The sequence below is a fragment of the Somniosus microcephalus genome, chromosome 3 (assembly GCF_052327205.1).
Source record: "Somniosus microcephalus isolate GS21.2 chromosome 3, FLI_Smic_1.0, whole genome shotgun sequence".
Classification (NCBI taxonomy): Eukaryota; Metazoa; Chordata; class Chondrichthyes; order Squaliformes; family Somniosidae; genus Somniosus; species Somniosus microcephalus.
In genome coordinates, this window is record NC_140989.1 from 243,609,903 (window position 1) to 243,615,902 (window position 6,000).

Below are 6,000 nucleotides of genomic sequence, written 5' to 3' on the forward strand. Positions count from 1 at the left end.
CCCACACCCACGGACGCAAATATCCCAATGGATGTCAACCCAGAATTTAGAGCCGGAGCTCCGACTCCACTTGCCGGGACTGTCTGGAGCGGGGTTCGAAACCCTACCCTGATCTGGCCCAGCGGCGGGGATCCTACCGCTATGACAAAGGCCCAATCCGATTAGCAATGTGAAATGGCAGCATAGGGCTCCAGTCACGGGGAGGGAAAAGGCACAGGAAACATATGGGTGTCACCTTTTGTGCGGAGTGGGCCTTTTGCGTAGCAGTAAGCATCCCCGCCGCTGGGCCAGAAGGAGTAGGGTTTTGAACCCCACTCCAGACAGTCCCGGCAAGTGGAGTCGGAGTTCCAACTTTAAATTCTGGGTGGACATCTAGCGGGATACTTGCGTCCGTGGGTGTTGGTGGCCCCCCCCCCCCTCAGATGGGTTGTGGGAGCCCGTAAAACCCTCCCGCCATAGGACTAACCACCCTAATGGCTGGTTCAAAGATGGTTACGGTCACGGAATGAGCGTTAATCACGGCCATAAATCCTTCCACCACTTCATACAGTTCCCCAAAGGGAACAGTGTGAGGATACGTACGATGATGGCCTCTTGCGCAATGCACCTCCTTGGACCCTCAGTCGCAGATGCGAGGGGGCAAGTCGTGCAATTGTTAAATTTTTTATTTTATTGACATGTAAAATGTTGGCCCAGTAATTCCCTTCCAACTGCGCGAGTACGGTCGGGGTACTTACGCATCTGGCCGGATGAAATGCTGGTTTTCAGCATGCACAGTGCTTTTGGGGAAAACCGGCATTTCCTGTCCTCTGAACGAAGGGGTTCAGAGGCAGAACGCGTGCGACTGCACAGGCAGCGCGTGCGCAGTATAATTCGCCGCTTTCATTACTGCTTTCAGTGAGGTCAAGTCCTTACAACTTATACATGAAAAAAGCATGGGTACAGTTGCTCCAGAGGCTGCGGAGGAAGATATTTCTTATCGTGGAGCTTCTGAAAGTATGTATGTCTGTATATATTCCTTTGCGTGTTATGTATATATTCCTTTACTTATGTGTATGAATGTATTATTTAATTATGACTTTCAGAGAAAGTAACTTATTGGAAAATCATAATTAATAACATACATTCATACACATTAGTAAAGGAATATAAAACATACATACATATACGTAAAGAAATATATGTGGACATACATACATACATAACTCATTCTCACATTCCATTCACACAGCCACAATTGCTCCTTCTACCTACTGTTCTGAAAACCCTTTTTTTAAAAAAAAAAAAAAAAAAATTTTAACTTTAAAACTTACTTAAAATTTCTTAAAATAACTTCCCTCCCTTTCCCAAACAAAAATATTGCATTTCAGAAGCTCTACGATAAAATGTTTCTTCCTCCGCAGCCAATGAACCACTTTACACTTGCTTTTTTCAAGTGTAACTTCTGAGGACTTACCCTCACGGATTTCATGAATGAAACCTACGAAGTTCACTGCGCAAGCGCTGCCTGTGCAGTCGCACGCGCTCGAGGTCTGGAAATGCCGGCGTTCCCCGCATGCGCTGTTCATGCTGAACGCCGGCATTTCCAACGGCCAGATGCGTGAGTACCCCGAGCGCACTCACGCCTTTGGCCGCGAATTTCTGGCCCGATACCAAGTAATGTGAGCGGCGTGGGGTGGGGGATGGGTTGTATTACTGATAATGTGGAGGACTGCACCAAAATACATAAACAGGCTTGCAGATTGGGCGGAACAATGGCAAATGAAATTCAATGTAACAAAGTGTGAGGTGGTTCTTTTTGGTAGAAAGTATAAATTAGCTACTTATTCCTTTGAAAGTAAGAAACTAAATGGAAATTTGGGAATGCAGATAAATTAAAAGTAGCAAAATCAGTTGATAAAGCCATAAAGAGTACAAGCAAAGTACTGGGGCTAATTTCCAGAGGAACAGAATGCAAAAGCTGCAGGTAATGTTAAACTTGTATGGAACCTTGGTTAGACCACATTAGGAGTACTGTGTGCAGTTCTGGTCTTCATACTAAGAAAGTTATATTGAAGCATTGGAAAAAGTGCAAAAGAGATTTACAAGGATGTTACCAGAATTGAGAGGTTTCATATCCAGCTGAGTTTAAAGTTCCAATACTTTTTCCATGCTCATCCCTGATTTCCAGTAACTTATCCACTATTGGTATCAATTTGGACAAGTAGGATTTGTACATTGAAGCCATTCTCAGAACCAAGTCAACTCTTCTATACAGGGGCTGTGCTTATAATGTTGCAAAGAATAAAAGCCTGAGGATTGGGAGAGTTTCTGAAACCAGAAAGGTTGACCAAAAAATTGATAAAAAGGGAAAAAAATAGAGTATGAGAGAAAACTAGCAAGAAATATAAAAGCAGATTGTAATAGCTTCTACAAGTATGTAAAAAGGAAGAGAGTAGCAAAAGTAAACATTGGTCCCTTAGAGGCTGAGACATGAGAAATTATTATGGGCTATAAGGAAATGGCTGAAACATTAAACAAATATTTTGTATCTGTCTTCACAGTAGAAGACACAAAAAGCATACCAAAAATGGTGGGGAACCAAGGGTCTAATGAGGGTGAGGAACTTAACGTAATTAATATAAGTAGAGAAAAAGTACTAGAGAAACTAATGGGACTAAAAGCCGACAAATCCCCTGGACCTGACGGTTTACATCCTAGGGTTCTAAAAGAGGTGGCTGCAGAGATAGTGGATGCATTGGTTGTGATCTTCCAAAATTCCCTAGATTCTAGAATGGTCCCAGCGGATTGGAAGGTCGCAAATGCAACACCGCTATTCAAGATAGGAGGGAGAGAAAAAACGGGGAACCATGGGTCAGTTAGCCTGACATCAGTCATCTGGAAATTGCTGGAATCCATTGTTAAGGAAGTGGTATCAGGGCACTTAGAAAATCATAACATGATTAGGCAGAGTCAACATGGTTTTATGAAAGGGAAATCATATTTGACAAATTTATTAGAAGCATTTGAGGATGTAACTTGCAGGGCAGGAAAAGGGCAACCAGTGGATGTAGTATATTTGGATTTCCAAAAGGCATTCAATAAGGTGCCACATAAAAGGTTATTACACAAGATTAGGGCTCACGGGTTTGGGGTAATATAGTAGCATGGTTAGAGGATTGATTGGACTCAAGAGGAGCGCCGGGCCCATGGAGAGCAGCCAGCACCCCGCGGGGGGGGGGGAGGGCTTCATGAGGGCCAGGGACAGCAACGGAGGCAGGTGCTGGCAGGCAGCCAGCAACAAAAATGGCCGCCCGCCACCTCCCCTTTAACTAGCGCCGTCCCAGCCGCAGGTAGGCCCCCCAACCCCGGCGGACATAGCATCCGGCGGTAAATCGGGGGGCGCCACCTAATATTACAGCCGGGGCGTGAGTGGGTGATGCGCTATTAATTACTCATAAAAGACGGAGAGTTAGGAGAGTAACTAAAAGGCTTTTATTAACAAAGAACAGAGCATGCCTCTCGTGGTTGACTGGTTTCCAAGAAGGCAGGGGGCTGCAGAGCAGTCACCTTTATACCTGGGCGTGTGGGTGGAGCCAGGGGCGGAGCCAGCTGAGGCATGCATAGATACAACAGTGTGCAACAACAACAACAACGGTGAGCAACAATAACAGTCGTTTACCACATTCACCCCTTGTTTAAATTTGAGTCCGGCGGGGTGAAGTGTACTAAAGGTTCGTGTAAGTAAGTCTATCAGGTGGCCTTGTATGCCGTCCTGATCGTCGTGGTGGCGGCGGTGATGGTGCAGCATCCAACGTTGAATCTGGCATCTCATTGAGTGGTTGGGTGGTCAATGACGGGTCCTGGGGCTGCGGCATGCCGTCTACAGGGGTTGGGTTGTGGGTAGTGGTGGATGGCAATGGTAGTGTTTCAGGGGCACCCGAAGGTGCGAGGTCTCGTATGGAGACTGTGTCCTCCCGCCCGTCCGGGTACGCCACATAAGCATACTGGGGGTTGGCGTGGAGGAGGCTCACCCTCTCGACCAGGGGGTCTGTTTTATGGGACCTCACGTGCTTCCGCAGTAGGACGGGTCCTGGGGACGTCAGCCATGTCGGTAGCGAGGTCCCCGATGTGGACTTCCTGGGGAACGTGAACATTTTTTCATGGGGGGTGGCATTGGTGGCCATACAAAGCAGTGACCGAATGGAGTGGAGCGCCGCAGGGAGGACCTCCTGCCAGCGAGAGGTCGGAAGGCCCTTAGATTTTAAGTTTAAGAGGACGGCCTTCCAAACCGTCGCGTTCTCTCTTTCCACCTGGCCGTTCCCCCGGGGGTTGTAGCTGGTGGTTCTGCTTGTAGCAATACCTCTCGTGAGCAGGTACTGATGGAGTTCGTCGCTCATAAAGGATGAGCCCCGGTCGCTATGGATATAGCTAGGGAAGCCGAACAAGGCGAAAAGGTCATTCAGACATTTAATGACCGTGGTACTGGTCATGTCTGGGCAAGGGATGGCAAATGGGAAACGGGAGTACTCATCAATTATGTTGAGGAAGTACATGTTGCGGTCAGAGGAGGGGAGGGGCCCTTTAAAATCGACGCTCAGGCGCTCGAAGGGGCGAGTGGCCTTGATCAGGCTTGCTCTGTCTGGCCTATAAAAATGTGGTTTGCACTCGGCACAGATTTGGCAGTTCCTGGTCATGGTCCTGACCTCCTCGATGGAGTAGGGCAGGTTACGGGATTTGATGAAATGGAAGAACCTGGTGACCCCCGGGTGGCAGAGGTCATTGTGGAGGGTCTGCAGTCTATCAACCTGCGCGTTGGCACATGTACCACGTGATAGGGCATCTGGGGGCTCATTGAGTTTCCCGGGCCGGTACAAGATATCATAATTGTAGGTGGAGAGTTCAATTCTCCACCTCAAGATCTTGTCATTCTTGATTTTGCCCCTCTGCTTATTATTAAACATAAAAGCCACTGAACGCTGGTCAGTGAGCAGGGTAAATCGTTTTCCGGCCAGGTAATGCCTCCAATGTCGCACCACTTCCACAATGGCCTGGGCCTCCTTTTCGACAGAGGAGTGTCGAATCTCGGGGCCCTGGAGGGTCCTTGAGAAAAAGGCCACGGGTCTCCCCGCCTGGTTAAGGGTTGCAGCTAGGGCGAAGTCGGATGCGTCGCTCTCCACTTGGAAAGGGATGGACTCATCCACTGCGTGCATTGTGGCCTTCGCGATATCTCTTTTTATGAGAGTGAAGGCTGCACATGCCTCTGCTGTCAGGGGGAAGGAGGTGGACTTGATGAGGGGTCTGGCTTTGTCCGCATAGTTGCGCACCCACTGAGCATAGTAAGAGAAAAACCCTAGGCATCTCTTCAGTGCTTTTTGGCAGTGGGGGAGGGGGAGCGCCATAAGGGGGCGCATTCTGTCGGGGTCGGGGCCGATGACTCCGTTCTCCACTACGCAGCCAAGAATAGCGAGGCGCGTGGTGCGAAACATACATTTGTCCTTGTTGTATGTTAGATTCAGCCGCTGGGCCGCACGGAGGAATTTCTCTAGGTTAACGTCATGGTCCTGCTGGTCGCGGCCGCAGATGGTGACGTTGTCTAGATAGGGGAAGGTGGCCTGCAGCGCGTTCTGGTCAACCATTCGGTCCATCTCCCTTTGGAAGACCGAAACCCCGTTGGTGACGCCGAAGGGGACTCGGAGGAAGTGGTAGAGACGACCGTCAGCTTCAAAAGCTGTGTACTGGCAGTCCTCAGCCCTGATGGGGAGCTGGTGGTATGCCGACTTCAGATCAATCGTCGAGAACACCCGGTATTGTGCTATCTGATTGACCGTGTCAGATATGCGGGGGAGTGGGTATGCATCTAACTGGGTGTAGCGATTGATCGTCTGGCTGTAGTCAATAACTAGGCGCTGTTTTTCGCCAGTCTTCACTACCACCACTTGTGCTCGCCATGGGCTAGTGCTACCCTCAATAATCCCTTCCTTCAGGAGTCTTGCTACTTCGGATTTAATGAAGCTCCTA